At 43.7% G+C, this 18760-nt stretch overlaps 1 protein-coding gene across 1 annotated transcript in view; it reads left to right on the top strand.

The window, feature by feature from the left end:
* Positions 1-327: 327 nt before the first annotated feature.
* mapre2 (microtubule-associated protein, RP/EB family, member 2) overlaps positions 328-18760 on the top strand; it is a 132161-nt gene continuing 113728 nt past the window's right edge. The window contains exon 1 of the mRNA XM_043688284.2: positions 328-607. The gene's annotated coding sequence lies outside the window, so the exon portion shown is untranslated. The remainder of the gene's footprint in view (positions 608-18760) is intronic.

Below are 18760 nucleotides of genomic sequence, written 5' to 3'. Positions count from 1 at the left end.
CCAAAACGTCACAATGTGCAATCTTTGTTCTCTACGATAACAACAATATTATTAATAAAGTGTTAGCAGGTGTCGCGCCGTTGCAGTCCTTTCTCCGGAGAGACAGATCTCGGTGCAGACTGTCTGCACCACTACCTCCAAACAAAGGTGGAAGAACGCGCCGTGCCATGGGGAGTGGGTGTATGGCGCGTGGCTGCCTACGTTGACGTGCTGGATCGGCTGAGATGGGAGGGGAACCCATGGTAATTCCTGAGCTCGAGGAGGAGTAGCTATGGAAACGGCGCGAGCGGCGATTTGCACCCGTTAGCAGCGCTGAGTACCCGAGTTTGCAGAGAGGGAGCACTGACTGCCACAAGACCAGCCCCGCATATGTCAACATCAGTGGCGTTTTCAAAACAAAAATCCGTGAAATTATATATAATTTGAAAGTGACACAAGAAGAAACCAGTTTGAATAGAGAATATCCCTTCATTATCGATTCTCCCCGCAGCCGAAATTTACATTTTAATTTATAAAAAAGAAATCTTCACTCAACCAATCCCGGATCTTTTTTGAAAGGATTTCTGTGCCTTAGGCCAACGCTGGTGCGAGATTTACGACAGAAACAGTAAGTAAATTGCAGGCGGTCAGTGTGATGTAAGAGTTTTGGATTTTATATATAATAAAGACTCCATTCTACTGTTCAGAGGTCGAAGCCCAGTTGTGTGTGGGTGGGTGCCCAGCCATCAGGAGATTGTCACAGTGCCTTTTTCTGATTCTCCAGCCAGACTGCTTTGTCATTCAAGAGGGTGGGCGGCACAAGCACTCGGGAGAATTGAGGCCCGATGTTTGCTTGCAGCCGAACCTTCCCTGACAGCTGAGAGCTGTACACAAGGGAAGAGATCAAGAGGGAATGTACATAGGCCAATTAAGTGTCACCGAAATACATGAAAAACAAATCACAAATTGTGCATTTCCTGAGTTTTAAATTGTTAAAATGTTATAAGTATTTTTTTTAAACGAGCCCGGGATACCTCAAGAATCCCAGTGATCAGCGTGTTTGCTCCGTGAGAGAATCGTCAATGAAAACTCTCTTAGAAGTAGGTGTGAAGAAACCCCAAACGATTTCTCTCAGAATGAGATTGCTTTATTTTGATTAGGACATCTGTTTAATACCATTTTAATGCAAAGTTTGAAATTAAATATGTATACATTGTGATTGAGAAACTTTAAATGAATTTCTGATGTCCTGGATGCGAGTCGTGCGTGACTTCAAAATATTTTGACTCAATTTTTTAAAATATAAATTGAGTCTGTTTAGTCTCTGTTTAAAGCGCTAATTATTTACCTTATAATGCCAATATTTAACACACCTAAAATAAGGGTGGTAGGAGGTATCAAGAAAGAAGATCCTCGTGTTTGACATTGATCTAATTTAATCCTTTTTGTCTAACTATTTAGCTACAAACACGAATTTAATTTTTTGTCCAAATGCGTTAGCTTCTCGTCATCGTACTTCATAACTTTACAGATATTATACAATGAGTAAGCATTTAAAATACCATTGAAACTTGAGGTCGTAATTTGAAGATTTTACCACGGTTTTACTTGCCTCCTGGGTGTGAAACAAGCTTTTTGTATTTTTTTTGCTCAAGCTCCAATTTCAGTTCAGATTTGCCCAAGTGTATGTGTTTTTTTGTGATTGATTTTCAGTTGTATTTGAAGTGTTTCAAATCTGCTTGTGTGTAGAACTGATGAGAGAGGGCATCTTTCTTGCATAAACTCAAAGCAATAGCACAGTGATACAAAATATTTTAATGGAATTCCTTTGGCTTCATAAATTAACATCAAAGTATGTTTTAAAGTCTACAATGTTGGCTGTGGTTAATCGTGAATTGTTACATAAACACATTAGTAATACTCTTGTTTTCAAATTAGCTATGCCCTTTACAGTCCTTTTGAATAATTTACTTCTCTGTGAGGTTTGCCCTTTTCTGGTCTACTTTGTGTTGAAACTAGAAACAATAGTAAGTTAGTTATATTGCACTTGTCATTGGTAGTAAAACATCCCAAAGTTACTTAAGAAACAAAAAAATTAGAACATAAAGCCAAGGAAGGAGAAACTAGAGGTGACTAAAAGTCTAATCAAAAAGTTGGGTTTTCAGGTGGAGCTGAAGTGATAGAAGGGATAGCAAAAAGATGACAGCCATGTTGTTCCATTTTACAAGCACAATAATACAGAAAACCCAGGGAATTAGATACCAGTGAGTTTCAAATCAGTGGTGGGGAAACTTGGAGAAAATTCTAAAGGAGTGTGTTAATCTCCACTTGGAGAGGCAAGGTTTGATTCGGGACAGTCATTATGGGAGATGGAATTTTACCCTGATTTAAATGTAGGGTTATTCACTTTGGAAGAAGTAACAAGCAGGGAGTACTCATTGAATGGCAGAACACTAGGAACTCCGAGGAACAGCAGGATCTTGGGGGTTTTGTCCACACATCCCTAAAGGTGATAGAACAGGTCATTGTCCTGTATACCTTAACTACAATTGTCTTTATCAGTCAAGGCATAAGGACAATATCTTGGTACTGTGTTGGTCATTGGTTAGGCCATAGCTGGGATATTGTGCGCAGTGCCTGCACAAAATGAAGGATGTGATTGCAATGGAGAGGGTGTAGAGAAGATTCACCAGGATGTTGCCTGGGAAGAAGCAGTTTAGATAAGCTAAGGTTGTTTTCTGGGCAACAAGGCTGAGAGGCAATTTGTTTGAAGTATATAAATTTGATAGAAAACAACTGTTCCCTTAGTTCACGGTGAAAGGGAGGATTTTAGAGGGCATTTGAGGATACTTTTCATCCAGAGGGAAATTTGGAGAGTTGGGAAACTTCACGATCTTTACAAAGTACTTTGATTATTTGAGACTATGGGTCAAGTGCTGGAAAGTGAACCCACTGGACTACTTGTAGTTTTTTGTTGGTACAGACTCTGGGTTAGGTGCCAGTGACCATAATTTTATTTAGTTTTAAAATAGTAATGGAAAAGGATAGAACGGATCGAACAGTTGAAGTTCTAAATTGGAGGAGGGCTAATTTTGACGATATTAGGCAAGAACTTTCAGAAGCTGACTTGGGGGGGGGGGGGGCAGATGTTCACAGGTTAAAGGGATGGCTAGAAAATGGGAAGCCTTCAGAAATGAGATAAGAGTCCAGAGACTTTGTATTCCTGTTAGGGTGAAAGGAAAGGCTGGTAGGTGCAAGGAATGCTGGATGCCTAGAGAAATTGAGGTTTTGGTAAAGAAAAAGAAGGAAGCATATGTCAGGTACAGACAGGATAGATCGAGTGAATCCTTAGAAGAGTATAAAGGTAGTAGGAGTATACTTAAGAGGGAAATCAGGAGGGCAAAAAGGGGACATGAGATAGCTTTGGCAAATAGAATTAAGGAAAATCCAAAGGGAATTTTATAAATACATTAAGGACAAAAGGGTAACTATAGAGAGAATAGGGCCCCTCAAAGATCAGCAAGGCAGCCTATGTGTGGAGATGGGGTAGATACTAAATGAATATTTTGCATCAGTGTTCACTGTGGAGAAGGACATGGAAGACATAGAATATGGAGAAATAGATGGTGTTTATATTACAGAGGAGGTGGTGCTGGATGTCTTGAAATGCATAAAAGTGGATAAATTCACAGGACCTGATCAGGTGTACTCTAGAACTCTAGGAAGCTAGGGAAGTGATTGTGCCTCTTGCTGAGATATTTGTATCATCGATAGACACAAGTGAGGTGCCAGATGATTGGAGATTGGCTAGTGTGGTACCACAATTTAAGAAAGTTGGTAAGGAAAAGCCAGAGAACTATAGACTGGTGAGTCTGACATTGGTGCTGGGCAAGTTGTTGGAGGGAATCCTGGGGGACAGGATTTACATGGAAAGGCAAGATCTAATTAGGGATAGTCAGCATGGTTCATGTCTCATGAACTTGCTTGTTACTACTTCAAGAAACTCAGAGGATGGATGAGGGCAGAGCAGTGGACATGATCTATATGGACTTCAGAATGGCGTTCGATAAGGTTCTCTATGGGAGCCTGTTTAGCAAGGTTTGATCTCATGGAATAGAGGGAGAACTAGCCATTTGGATACAGAACTGGCTCAAAGGTAGAAGACGGGGTGGTGGTGGAGGGTTTTTCAGACTGGAGGCCTGTGACCAATGGAGTGCCAAAAGGATTGGTGCTGGGTCCACTACTTTTCATCATTTATATAAATGATTTGGATGTGTGCATAAGAGGTATAGTTAGTAAGTTTGCAGATGACACCAAAATCATAAGTGTATTGGACAGCGAAGAAGTTTACCTCCGATTATAATGGGATCTTGACCAGGTGGGCCAATGGGCTGACAAGTGGTAGATGGAGTTTACTTCAGGTAAATGTGAGGTGCTGCATTTTGGAAAAGCAAATCTTAGCAGGACGTATACACTTGATGGTAAGGTCCTAGAGAGTGTTGTTGAACAAAGAGACCTTGGAGTGCAGGTTCATAGTTCCTTGAAAGTAGAGTCGCAGATAGATAGAATAGTGAAGAAGGCATTTGGTATGTTTTCCTTTTGTTGGTCAGAGCATTGAGTTCAGGAGTTGGGAGGTCATGTTATGGCTGTACAAGACATTGATTAGGCCACTTAGAGTATTGCTTGCAATTCTGCACTCCTTCCTATCAGAAGGATGTTGTGAAACTTGTAAAACTTTTCTGAACCCTTTCAAGGATGTTACCAGGTTTGGAGGATTTGAGCTGTAGGGAGAGGCTGAATAGGCTGGGGCTGTTTTCCCTGAAGCTTTGGAGGGTGAGAGGTGACCTTATAGAGGTTTATAAAATCATGAGGGACATGGATAGGATAAATAGACAAAGTTTCTTTTCTGGGGTGGGGGAATCCAGAACTAAAGGACATATGTTTAGGGTGAAAGGGGAAAGATATAGAAGGGGTCTAAGGGGCAGCCTTTTCACGCAGAAGGTGGTGTGTGTATGGAATGAGCTGCTCGAGGAAGTGGTGGAGGCTAATACAATTGCAACATTCAGAAGACATCTGGTTGGGTATATGAATAGGCGGGGTTCAGAGGGATATGGGCCAATTGCTGACAAATGGGACTCGATTAGATTAGCATATCTGGTTGGTATGGACAAGTTGGACTGAAGGGTCTATTTCCGTGCTGTACATCTGAGTCTGACTCTTCCATTTTGTTTGATTATAAAGAAGACCGAGGTGACTAAACATGTTGTCATTATTAGTGGGAGAAGTTGAGATCTATGTTTTGGAATCATAGAGTCCTTCAGCACAGGGACAGACCCTTCGGCCCAAACTGGTCCATGTCGACCAAAGTGTCCATCCATGCTAACCCCATGTCCCTCCCTTCACCACGTTTCTGTAATGGATACAATGTCATAGTCCCACATACCTGTCCATGCCCTGAATTTATCAGCCTTACCATTTAATCCAGCAGGCATTTCTTGCTCACTGTCATGTTCCAGCCTGACCTGTCTCTTCAACTTAGTATCTTCTTCCAGTGTCTCACTGGCCTCCCTGCTGTTGAGGATCTTCCCGCCAATCTAATGTAAACCTTCTCTTGCAGCACTAGTAAACCTGGCCGCCAAGATATTGGTCCCCCTCCAGTTCAAGTGCAAGCCGTCCCTCTTGAACAGGTCACCTCTGCCCCAGAAAAGATCTCTATGATCTAAAAATGAGTCCCTGTCCCTTCACTAATTCTTTAGCCATGCATTCATATGCCATATCCTCCTGTTCATACCCTCACTGCATGTGGCACCAGAAATAGTCCGGAGATTACTGCTGTCTAGGTCCTGATTTTTAACCTTTTTTCCTAGCTCTTTGCAGGACTACATCCCTGTTTTTACCAATATCATTTGTGCGAAAGTGCACAATGACTTCTGGTTGCTCTCACTCCCTCTTGAGAAATCCTGCATCCTGGACCCTGGCAACTGGGAGGCAATACAGCATCCTGGATTCTTGTTTGTGGCCACAGAATCTCCTGTCTGTTCCCCTAGCTATCAAATCTCCTATCACTAAGGTCCTCTTCAGCTTAATCCTTTCCTGCTGTGCCCCAGAGCCAGTCATCCTGCACTTTGCCTACTACCTTCGCCTTTCCTGGTGGTTACCTAGCTACTCTCTGCCTGCACCTTAAGTGTGACCACCTCACTGAAAATCTTACCCAGGATGCACTCAGCATCCTGAGTCCATTCAGCTGCAGCTCCCTAACAGTCTCCCAGGAGTTGTAGCTGGGTGCACTTCCCACAGGTGTAGTCACCAGGGACGATGGAAGTCTCCTGAACTTCCACATCCTGCAGGAGGAACATGTGATCACCCTAACTGCAATCTCAACTTCTGTGTGACTAAAGAGGAAAGTGAAAAGGACTACCCGAGCTTCCCTGTACCTTTTGCTGAGCCCCTGCTCTCCAAAGCCCCTCAAGCTAAAGCCTGACTATTCATTCTGCTACCAACAAATTTTCCAATAGCATAACTCTCTACCCCACCTTTTTATTTCAAAAATATACTTTATTCATAAAAATGTTTTGATATCTGTGCAATTGGTGATGCCATTCATATGTATACATTGTATATCTTTACATACAGAGATTGGACTTAATTGTTTGTTTATACCCATCTGTATGTTGACCATCCAGATATTTTAGCTGAGGCATCAGGGGAGCCCAATTACTGGGTGGGTCCCCTGTTCTTTTTTGGCAGGCAGACCTTACACGGTGGTCTTTCTCCACCGTGCCTTGGCAGCAGCTGCCCCTAGCTTCAGTGTGTCCCTCAACACACAGTTCTGGATTTAGAATGTGCCAGTCTGCAACACTCAGTCGGGGTCAACTCCTTCAGCTGGAAGATCAATAGGTTTTGGGCAGACCAAAGAGCATCTTTCACCGATCCTCCAGGCACAGATGATGTTCGTTTCAGTGTGCATCCCGGGGAACAGATTGTAGAGCACAGAGTCCCGTGTCATGGAGCTGCTCAACAAACACCAACCACTGCATTCCTCTCCAGACTTCCTTTGCATAGGCACATTCCAGAAGGAGGTGTGTGACAGCCTTGTCCCCTCCACAGCCGCTTCGAGGGCAGCATGTGGTGGGGCAGAGAGTCCGGGCGTGCATGAAGGATCTCACTGGCAAAGCCCTTCTCACCACCAGCCAAGCAATGTCTTGGTGCTTGTTTGAAAGTTCTGGCAATGAGACATTCTGTCAAATGACTTTGATATTCTGCCCATGGAACTGCTCAATAGGATCCGCCCTCTCCTTTTCCCGAAGGGTCTCAAGGACACTGCGTACTGAGCACTTCCTGATGGACTTGTGGTCAAAGGTGGTGTTCTTCTACTCCACCTTTTTTTGGTTGGGGGGGAGGAGGGAAACAATACAGTGATGTAGCGTTTGGGCCTTAAGCATTTCTTGATATCTGTCCCAAGATGATCTGCTCTTCAGTGCAGGTAACTGTTTCCAGCCTGTAAATATGCCCTGAAGTGATGCCTGTCCCTCATGGTCACCTTCTGTTGCACAATATTGAGTGAACGTTTGTTCTTTTTAAAAATGTATTCACTTGTGGGTGATGCTGGCTGGACAACATGTATTGCCCATTCCTAGTTGCCCTTGAGAAAGTAGTTCCTGATTCAGGAACTCTCCACGTATGTTCGGGACACCACCCATGCCCTCCACCTCTGCCAAGATTTCAGTTTCCTTGGCCCCCAATGCCTCATCTTCACCATGGACATTATGGAGAATGGGAAAAATTTCTGGCTGTAAGAGCTGCTCCTTTTTTTTTTTTTGACGTATTTTAGGTGCTGGAGGTGATTCCTCGAATTCCAGGAGCAGCAATTACTGTTTTATATGCTGTTGCATTGTCAAAACAACAGCAGTTTTAAAACAGAGAAGAGCAGATAAAGGAAGCACATGGTGAGGACAGCGCGAGAGAGAGAGAGAACCTGCACAGTTACTGCCTTTGCTGTTTTTGAATTCATGTGTCGCTGGACATTGGAGTGCATTTGGGAAAATTAAAAAAGTGAATTTCACAACTAATCTTGGAGGAACCGGTTTGGGCGAAGTTCACAACACAGAATCAGATAAGTTAATTGTTTTAAGTCTGTCCAATAGAAAGGTTGCAGTAGTGAGTACAGTGGGTTCTTTCTTGATTACATGTTTTTGGAGATAAGTCTCTTGATTAAACTTAAAATATAAGCCGTAGCTCTTAATTTAAACTGGTGCAGTGTTTTGTAGAGGAATAAGACAGTGTTATTTTCTGGGTCTGTAGATTGTGAAGGAACAAAAATGGCCTTTGCAGTGACATGTACTTCTTGTCAGATGTGGGAGTTTAAAGAGAGTTTAAGGGTTACTGCAGATTATATCTGCCATAAATGCTGTTGGCTGCGAATCTTATCAGATCGAGTGGATCGGTTGTAGAGACAGATAGAAGCGATGAAGAATTTGCAACAGCAACAGTATGTGATAGATGGCAGTTATAGGAAGGGGGGGGTGAAGGTCTCAGATACAGTCACATAGATTGGTTAACTCTAGGAAGGGTAAGAGAGGTAGGCAACATGGGCAGGAGTCTTTTGTGGATATACCCATTTCAAACAGGTATGCTGTTTTGGAAGATGTAGGGGGTGATGGATTCTCAGGGCAACGTAGCACGAACAGCCAAATTTCTGGTATTGAGACTGGATCTAAAGCAACGAGGGGTGTGTTGGCTTCCAAGAGATCAATTGTGTTTGGAGATTATGTAGTACGAGGTACAGACAGACGTTTCTGTGGTCAGCAGAGAAAAAGCAGAATGGTGTGTTGTTTCCCTGGTGCCAGGATCAAGGATGTCTCCGAGAGGGTGCAGAATGTTCTCACGGGGGAGAGGGGCCAGCAAGAGGTCATTGTCCACATTGGAACCAACGATCTAGGAAGGGAAAAGGTTGAGATTCTGAAGGGAGATTAGAGAGTTAGGCAGAAATTTAAAAAGGAGGTCCTCAAGGGTAGTAATATCTGGATAACTCCCAGGGATACGAGCTAGTGAGGGCAGGAATCAGAGGATAGAGCAGATGAATGAATGGCTGAGGAGCTGGTGTATGGGAGAAGGATTCACATTTTTGGATCATTGGAATCTCCTTTGGGGTAGAAGTGACCTGTACAAGAAGGACGGATTGCACCTAAATTGGAAGGGGACTAATATACTGGCAGGGGAATTTGCTAGAACTGCTTGGGAGGATGTTAAACTAGTAAGGTGGGGTGGTGGAGGGGGGACCCAGGGAGACGGTGAGGAAAGAGATCAATCTGAGACTGCTACGGTTGAGAACAGAAGTGAGTCAAACAGTCAGGGCAGGCAGGGACAAGGTAGGACTAATAAATTGAACTGCATTTATTTCAATGCAAGGGGCCGAATCGGGAAGGCAGATGAACTCAGGGCATGGTTAAGAACATGAGACTGGGATATCATAGCAATTACAGAAACATGGCCTCAGGGATGGGCAGGACTGGCAGCTTAATGTTCCAGGATACAAATGTTACAGGAAGGATAGAAAGGGAGGCAAGAGAGGAGGGGGAGTGGCATTTTTGATAAGGGATAGCATTACAGCTGTGCTGAGGAAGGATATTCCCAGAAATACATCCAGGGAAGTTATTTGGGTGGAACTGAGAAATAAGAAAGGGATGATCACCTTATTAGGATTGTATTATAGACCCCCCAATAGTCAGAGGGAAATTGAGAAACAAACTTGTAAGGAGATCTCAGCTATCTGTAAGAATAATAGGGTGGTTATGGTAGGGGATTTTAACTTTCCAAACATCGACTGGGTCTGCCATAGTGTTAAAGGTTTAGACGGAGAGGAATTTGTTAAGTGTGTACAAGACAATTTTCTGGTTCAGTATGTGGATGTACCTACGAGAGAAGGTGCAAAACTTGACCTCCTCTTGGAAAATAAGGCAGGGCGGGTGACTGAGATGTCAGTGGGGGAGCACTTTGGGGCCAGCGACCATAATTCTGTTCATTTTAAAGTGTTGATGGAAAAGGATAGGCGAGATCGAAAAGTTGAAGTTCTAAATTGGAGAAAGGCCAATTTTGACGGTATTAGGCAAGAACTTTTGAAAGCTTTGGGGGCAGGTGTTCACAGGTAAAGGGACGGCTGGAAAATGGGAAGCCTTCACAAATGAGATAACAAGAATCCAGAGAAAGTATATTCCTGTCAGGGTGAAAGGGAAGGCTGTTAGCTATAGGGAATGCTGGATGACTAAAGAAACTGAGGGTTTGGTTAAGAAAAAGAAGGAAGCATATGCCACAGATAGACCGGATAGATTAAGTGAATCCTTAGAGTGTAAAGGAAGTAGGAGTATACTTAAGAGGAAAATCAGGTGGGCAAAAAGGGGACATGAGATAACATTGGCAATTAGAATTAAGAAGAATCCAAAGGGTTTTTATAAATACATGAAGGACAAAAGGGTAACTAGGGAGAGAATATGGCCCCTCAAAGATCAGCAAGGCGGCCTTTGTGTGGAGCCACAGAAAATGGGGGAGATACTAAATGAATATTTTGCATCAGTATTTACTGTGGAAAAGGATGTGGAAGAGTATTTACTGTGGAAAAGATTGTAGGGAAATAGATGGTGACATCTTGCAAAATGTCCATATTTCAGAGGAGGAAAAGTGCTGGATGTCTTGAAACGGTTAAAAGTGGATAAATCCCCAGGACAGGATCAGGTGTACCCGAGAACTCTGTGGGAAGCTAGAGAAGTGATTGTTGGGTCTCTTGCTGAGATATCTGTTTCATCGATAGTCACAGGTGAGGTGTCGGAAGACTGGAGGTTGGAAAATGTGGTGCCACTGTTTAAGAAGGGCGGTAAAGACAAGCCAGGGAACAATAGACCGGTGAGCCTGACCTCCGTGGTGGGCAAGTTGTTGGAGGGAATCCTGAGGGACAGGATGTACATGTATTTGGAAAGGCAAGGACTGATTTGGAATAGTCAACATAGCTTTGTGTATGGGAAATCATGTCTGACAAACTTGATTTTTTTGAAGAAGTAACAAAGAAGATTGAGGGCAGAGCAGTAGATGTGATCTATATGGATTTCAGTAAGGCATTTGACAAGGTTCCCCATGGGTGACTGATTAGCAAGGTTAGATCTCATGGAATAAAGGGAGAACTAGCCATTTGGATACAGAAGTGGCTCAAAGGTAGAAGACAGAGAGTGGTGGTGGAGGATTTTTCAGACTGGAGGCCTGTGATCAGTGGAGTGCCACAGGATCGGTGCTGGGTCCTCTACTTTTCATCATTTACATAAATGATTTGGATGCAAGCATAAGAGGTACAGTTAGTAAGTTTGCAGATGACACCAAAATTGGAGACGTAGTGGACAGCGAAGAAGGTTACCACAGATTACAAACAGGATCTTGACCAGATGGGCCAATGGGCTGAGAATTGGCAGATGGAGTTTAATTCAGATAAATGCGAGGTGCTGCATTTTGGGAAAGTAAATCTTAGCAGGACATATACATGTAATGGTAAGGTCCTAGGGAGTGTTGCTGAACAAAGAGACCTGGAGTGCAGGTTCATAGATACTTGAAAGTGGAGTCGCAGGTAGATAGGATAGTGAAGAAGGCGTTTGGTATGCTTTCCTTTATTGGTCAGAGTATTGAGTACAGGAGTTGGGAGGTCATATTGCGTTTGTACAGGACATTGGTTAGGCCCCTTTTGGAATATTGCGTGCAATTCTGGTCTCCTTCCTATCGGAAAGATGTTGTGAAACTTGAAAGGGTTCAGAAAAGATTTACAAGGATGTTGCCAGGATTGGAGGATTTGAGCTATAGGGAGAGGCTGATCAGGCTGGGGCTGTTTTCCCTGGAGCGTCGGAGGCTGAGGGCTGACCTTAGAGAGGTTTACAAAATTATGAGGGGCATGGATCGGATAAATAGACAGTCTTTTCCCTGGGGTCAGGGAGTCCAGAACTAGATGGCATAGGTTTAGGGTGAGAGGGGAAAGATATGAGACCTAAGGGGCAACTTTTTCATGCAAAAAATGGTACGTGTGTGGAATGAGCTGCCAGAGGAAGTGGTGAAGGTTGGTACAATTGCAACATTTAAGAGGCATTTGGATGGGTATATGAATAGGAAGGGTTTGGAGGGATATGGGCCGGGTGCTGGCAGGTGGGACTAGATTGGGTTGGGATATCTGGTCGGCATGGACAAGTTGGACCAAAGGGACTGTTTCCATGCTGTATATCTCTGACTCTATCCAGTCCCTATACCCCTCCATCTGCCATGACCAGAGTCTCCAAGCCTCCCATTTCTTCCTCTCCTGACGTCCCCACCAGTACCTTTCCACAGACACTCTAAATTGTTTGGCTGAACCCCGTACTCACTCTCGACAATTTCTCCTTCGAATCCTCCCACTTCCTCCAGACAGAAGGGGTAGCCGTGGGCATCTGCGTGGGCCCCAGCTATGCCTGTCTCTTTGTCGGCTACGTGGAACAGTCTATCTTCCACAGTTACAAGGGCACCACTCCCCACCTTTTCCTCTGCTACATTGATGACTGCATTGGCACCACCTCGTGCTCCCATGAGCAGGTTGAACCATTCATTAACTTGACCAACACCCTGACCTTAAATTTACCTGGACTATCTCTGATGCCTCTCTTCCCTTCCTGAACCTCCCCCCAGCCCCCCCCCCCTCCCCCCGTCCTCCCCTTCCACCCCACCAACCTCCAAATACATTGCATCATCCTGTGCGATTTCCGCCACTTACTAATGGACCCCACCACCAGAGATCTATTTCCCTCCCACCCCTATCTGCTTTCCGTAAAGACTGTTCCCTCCGTGACTGCCTCATCAGGTCCACACGCCCCAACAACCCATCCTTCCCTCCCAGCACCTTCCCCTGCCACCACAGGATTTGGGGCTAAAAATGTGTTGCTGGAAAAGCATAGCAGGTCAGACAGCATCCAAGGAGCAGGAGAATCGACGTATCGGGCATGAGCCCTTCTTCAGGAATCCTGAAAAAATTCCTGAAGAAGGGCTCATGCCTGAAACATCAATTCTCCTGCTCCTTGGATGCTTGCCTGACCTGCTACGCTTTTCCAGCAACACATTTTCAGCTCTGATCTCCAGCATCTGCAGTCCTCACTTTCTCCACCACAGGAATTGCAAAACCTGCACCCACACCACTGTCAAAGACCCCAGATAAGCCTTCCGCTTCCATCAAAGTTTCATCTGTACTTCCACACATCATTTACTGTATCCGTTGCTCCCGATGTGGTCTCCTCTACATCGGGGAGACAGGACACCTCCTCGCAGAGAGCTTCAGAGAACATCTCTGGGACACCTGCACCAACCGACCTCACCGCCCCGTGAGCCAACACTTCAACTCCCCCTCCCACTCCGCCGAGGACATGCAGGTCCTGGGCCACCTCCATTGCCACTCCCTTACTACCCAACACCTGGAGGAAGAAAGCTTCATCTTCTGCCTCGGGACCCTCCAACCCCATGGCATCAATGTGGATTTCACCAGTTTCCTCATTTCCCCTCCCTCCACTTTATCGCAGTTCCAACCTTCCAGGTCAGCACCGCCCTCACGATCTGTCCCACCTGTCCTTCTTCCTTCCCACCTATCTACTCCACCCTCCCCTCGGACCTATCACCTTTACCCCCACCTCAATCCACTTATTGCTACCTTCCCCCTAGCCCTACCCCCTCCCATTTAAGTCTCCACCCCCGAGGCTCCCTGCCTCATTCCTGATGAAGGGCTATTGCCCGAAACATCAATTTTCCTGCTCCTCTGATGCTGCCTGACCTGCTGTGCTTTTCTAGCACCACACTCTAATTTCCAGCATCTGCAGTCCTCACTTTCACCATGAAAAGGTAGTGATGAGCTATCTTCTTGAACTTCTGGATTTCCTGTGCTGCAGGTAAATCCACAATGTCTTGAGGCAAGGAATTCCTCTGACATTGGAGAGAGGAACATACGGTATATTGAAGCCGATGTTAGGAAAACATTCCAGTGGAGCTAAAGGGTATAGGAGGTTACTGTTGGAGTGGGAATTCCTGGAGGTATTTAAATCATACTGAATATAAATTTGAACAATTTATTCCTAGAAGCAAATGTAGATTCATTAGCCAAGATGAATGTGATAAGTACTCAGATTTATTTTGAAGAATTTGTTCATGGGATGTACATATCACTGACTCAACCAGTATTTATTATAAACACTTACTCGTTGTGGAGAAGATGTTCCGCTGCTGTCTTTAGACACACAATGCACACAATTGGAGTTCCAGGATGGTTTGTAGCTTGAAAGGGAACTTGCAAGTGGTGTTTTTATTTGTTTGCTGCACTTGACCTTCAGAGTGTTAGGGGTTTCTGGTTTGGAAAGTATTGCTGAAATGTCTTTGAGTTGTTCAAGTGCATTTTGTATGTGGACTACATTGCTGCCACAATGTATTGGAGGTGAATGGAGTGAAAATTGAAGGTGGGCTGCTTTATGTTGGATGGTGTCAAGGTTGTTGAATGTCGCAGCTGCACCCTTCCAAACAAATAGAGTGAATATTCCAACACACTGCTACTTTGTGCATTGCAAATGGTGGACAGGCACTGGGGAGACAGGTGAGTTACTTGCCACAGAATGCCTACTCCTGTAACGGTGTATTTATATAGCTGGTCTGATTGAGTTTCTGCTGAACAGTAAGGCCCAAGATGTTGATAATGTGTCTTTCAATGTTGGTAATGCCATTGAATGTCAAGGAGTAATGGTTGGATTCTGTCTTGTTGGAGAGGGTCATTGCCTAGCAGTTGCGTGATATGAACATTACTTGACAGTTATAAGCCCTAACTTGGATGTTGTGCAGGTCTTGGACAATTTTGGATATGCATTGCTGAGTAGTTGCAACTGCTGGAGGTAGTGGAAAATGGTCATTTGAATTGCAGATATCCCTGTGGTTTTACTCTAATCCCACCTAATCTTAAATTACCTTGACTAATTTCCTCACAACCAATTTCATTCCATTTTCCCTGTTTCTGTCTTGTTACATCTGTTCCGTTGATCCCCCTTCCATTGGCATGCCTCTAAAATTTCCTCCTTTTCTTTAACCGAGGATTCCTTTCTCATTGTGGTTGACAAAGCTCTCAACCATGTCCAGACCACTTCTCACATTTCCCCCCACCTCCCTCACTTTTCTCCCTCTCAGAGCAGCGACAGGGTTCCCTATGTCCTTACTTTCCACTCCTCCGTTCTCTGTATTCAAAAGATCATTTTCTACTTCAGGATTTCTAGCTTTTGGCTTTTAGATTCAGCAGCTTCTGTTATGGGTTGAAGTGGAAGTTATTTTACCCCCTATCAATTACAGCCAAAATCTGGGGGGTTTGTTTCTCAGCTGCTGGATTGCATGAGACAAAATCTGTTTCTGAATTTGCCTTTTTGCCAAGGGGTTTGATTATGGGATATTATCTTATTAGTAATGACATCCCATAATCAGTTAGTAGTAGTTACATGCATTTATTCTGTAAGTGCATGTATAGAATGAACTGTCGGAGGAAGTAGTGGAGGCATTTAAATCATACTGAATACAATTACAACATTTAAGAGGCATCCGGATGGGTACGTGAATAGGAAGGGTTTAGAAGGATATAGGCCATGTGCTGGTAAATGGGACAGATTAATTTTAGGATATCTGGTCAGCATGGACGAGTTGGACCAAAAGATCTGTTTCCATGCTGTACATCTGATTTTTAAGTTTTCCAATAAGTTGTTACTCTAAATTCATTCTTTTGTATTTCAACTGTTCTGTTTAATGTCAAGTAGTTTAACCAATCGAATTGCATCTGGAACACAACAGACATCCTTTGCCTTTAAAACAAGAAAAAGTTAGGCTCAATGCTACCTTCTTAAAAAGATAGAGAGGTCTGGAGTGGTGAATAACTCTACCATCACCAGCAGGATACTTAGTACCAGCAAACATATCTTCTCCTCCATTGTTAGCATACCATAGGTACCATTCCTTCTGTGATACCCTGGTCAACTTTTCTATCTCATTCCTGAAGAAGGGCTCATGCACGAAACGTCGATTCTCCTGCTCCTTGGATGCTGCCTGACCTGCTGCGCTTTTCCAGCAACACATTTTCAACTTTTCTATCTATCTCCATAGTTCCTCACTTCACTTCCCCATGGAACCTTTTGGTGCAATTGCAGAAGGTGTAACACTTGCTTATTCACCACCTCTGTTCTCATCATCCACGCTCCAAACATACCTCCCAAGTGAAACAGCATTTCAGTTGTACTTTTAATCTAGTTTACTGTGTTCAGCGCTCACAATGAGTTCTTCATTACAGTAGTGATATCAGATGGAGACTGGGTAACTGCTTTGTGAAATACCTCCACTTTGCTTATTAGAATGACCATCCCCAGTCACCTTTTCATTTTAAAAATATTTTTTATTGAAAAGAAAAGTTTTTGGATTTTTTTTTACAAAATTACAAAATGAATACAATAGTGTAACTATTTTACAATATAATGGCAACATCAATAAAGAAAACAAACTACTAATCTACTATACAAACTACCAAAACACAAATTAAGCTTTCAGGGAAAAAAAACTCCATATAAAAAAAGACTACAATGCAATGCATAACTAACGAAAAAAATAATTTTATTCTGCATGTTTATTTATTATTTATATCAAGTCAGATAGGATAGATAGGCCAAGTCTTTTCCCTGGGGTCGGGCAGTCCAGAACTAGAGGGCATAGGTTTAGGGTGAGAGGGAAAAAGATGTAAAAGAGACCTAAGGGGCAATGTTTTCACGCAGAGGGTGGTGCGTGTATGGAATGAGCTGCCAGAGGAAGTGGTACAATTGCAACATTTAAAAGGCATTTGGATGGGTATATGAATAGGAAGGTTTGGAGGGCTATGGGCCAGGTGCGGGCAGGTGGGACTAGATTGGGTTGCGATATCTGATCGGCATGGACGAGTTGGACCGAAGGGTCTGTTTCCATGCTGTACATCTCTATGACTCTGACTGTATAACAGGACCCGTATTTATATAGGATTCTTCCTCCCAGGGGCTCCCAAACCGACGGACCTCATCCTCATGGCTAAATGAAGGCCCTAAATAGAAAGTCCTGGGGGATTTTCCGATACCCAAATTGCTAAAATGCTTTTCCTTGCACAAAAGGGAAGAATAGTAAACCGTTTCTTCCCATATGTACCTAGAGAAGGAAGATTTGGAAAGCCCAAAAAGAGACACTCCGGGTCCAGCCCAATCTCAGTTCCCAAAATCTTTGCTAAGGCATTCGCCACACTGTCCAACTATCTATGGAGCTTATGGCATGTCCACAAACAATGAGTGAGAGTACCAACTTCTATTTTACATTTCAGGCACACTGGGGACGCTCCTGCCTTAAACTTTGCAAGCCATGCTGGTGCTATGTAGGCACTATTAAATATCTTCAGTTGAATAGCTTGAGTCCTATTACAGATCTTCCTGGCATTTTCCCAGATGTCCTTCCATATCTGAGGAGATTTCCACTCCTAATTTTTGAGTCCAGGTTTGATATAGCCATTCCATGTCCTTCGACACACTAATACCTAGCGAGTGATAGAGAGTACTGACCAAGGGGGCACCCATTGGCTGAAGCACACTCCTCTCCATATCTGATTCATAAGGCTTAGCCATCAATGTGGTCTTTTTTGTATGAAGTCTTGTACTTTAAAATATCGAAAGAGATCCTTGCTAGGTAACCGGAACCTCTGACACAACTGTTCGAAGGTCGTTATGACCTCCCCATCCATCAGATCTCCCAAATCTTAAATCCAGTGTCTACCAATCCTGGCTGAAATCCCAAATTCCCACTATCGGAGTAAAGGGGGGTTTTTTTTTTAAGATTACCCTCACCCTGTCAGATTATCCTCCAAGCTTTGATTGTGTTTAGGACAGTCAGGCTTTTACAATGATTTGTGACACTTCTCATCTTATCCATAAACAAAAGATTGATGAGGGGGTATTTTGCTTGGGAAGCCTTGATATCCAGCCAAATTGATTGGGGCCTCTCACAATCCACAAGCAGCCACATATGATAACAGGGAGCTCAGTTGGTATTTCCTAAAATCCGGGAAATCCAGACCTCCCTTTTCTTGTGGGAGCTGCAAGTTATCAAATTTTAATAAGGGGCCGTCTATGATTCCAAACGAAGGAACCAAGTCAACCATAAAGCTTACTCAGCGCCTGTCTCAGCAACATGAAAGGAAGCATTCTCATAGGGTATAAAAGGCAAGGGAGAACATTCATCTTGACCAGAGCTATTTTTCCTAACCAGGATATTGGGAGACCTTGCCAACACTGGAGGTCCTGCCTTACTTTCTTTAATAGATGCATATAGTTAGCTTTATATAGCTGACCAACTACCAGGGTAATAAAAATACCTAAATAGAGAAAACTTCCCTGTGACCACCGAATGGGGAAGTGGGTTCCATCCACAAAGTTGGATATACTGGCAAGACCTCCTACTGACATGGCCTCTGATTCATAAACTTAATTTTGTACCCTGAAAACATGCCAAATAAATTAACCACTTGAATTAAGTGGGGAACAGATGTCAATGGATCATTTAAGAATGATGTCATCTGCATAAACAGTAATTTTATGCTGACCTGATCCTACCTCCAGGGCTGTTATGTTGGAGTCCATTTGGATGGCTTCCACCAGTGGTTTAAATAATAGTCACTAGTGTAAATAATAGTGGCGAAAGAGGGCACCCTTGACGACAACCT

Source organism: Chiloscyllium plagiosum, unplaced genomic scaffold (genome assembly GCF_037043375.1).
Source record: "Chiloscyllium plagiosum isolate Xiang-an unplaced genomic scaffold, Cpla_swu_hap1 HiC_scaffold_4, whole genome shotgun sequence".
Lineage (NCBI taxonomy): Eukaryota > Metazoa > Chordata > Chondrichthyes > Orectolobiformes > Hemiscylliidae > Chiloscyllium > Chiloscyllium plagiosum.
The sequence above is the reverse complement of the archived record's forward strand: the minus strand, read 5'-3'. Positions and strand labels throughout refer to the sequence as shown.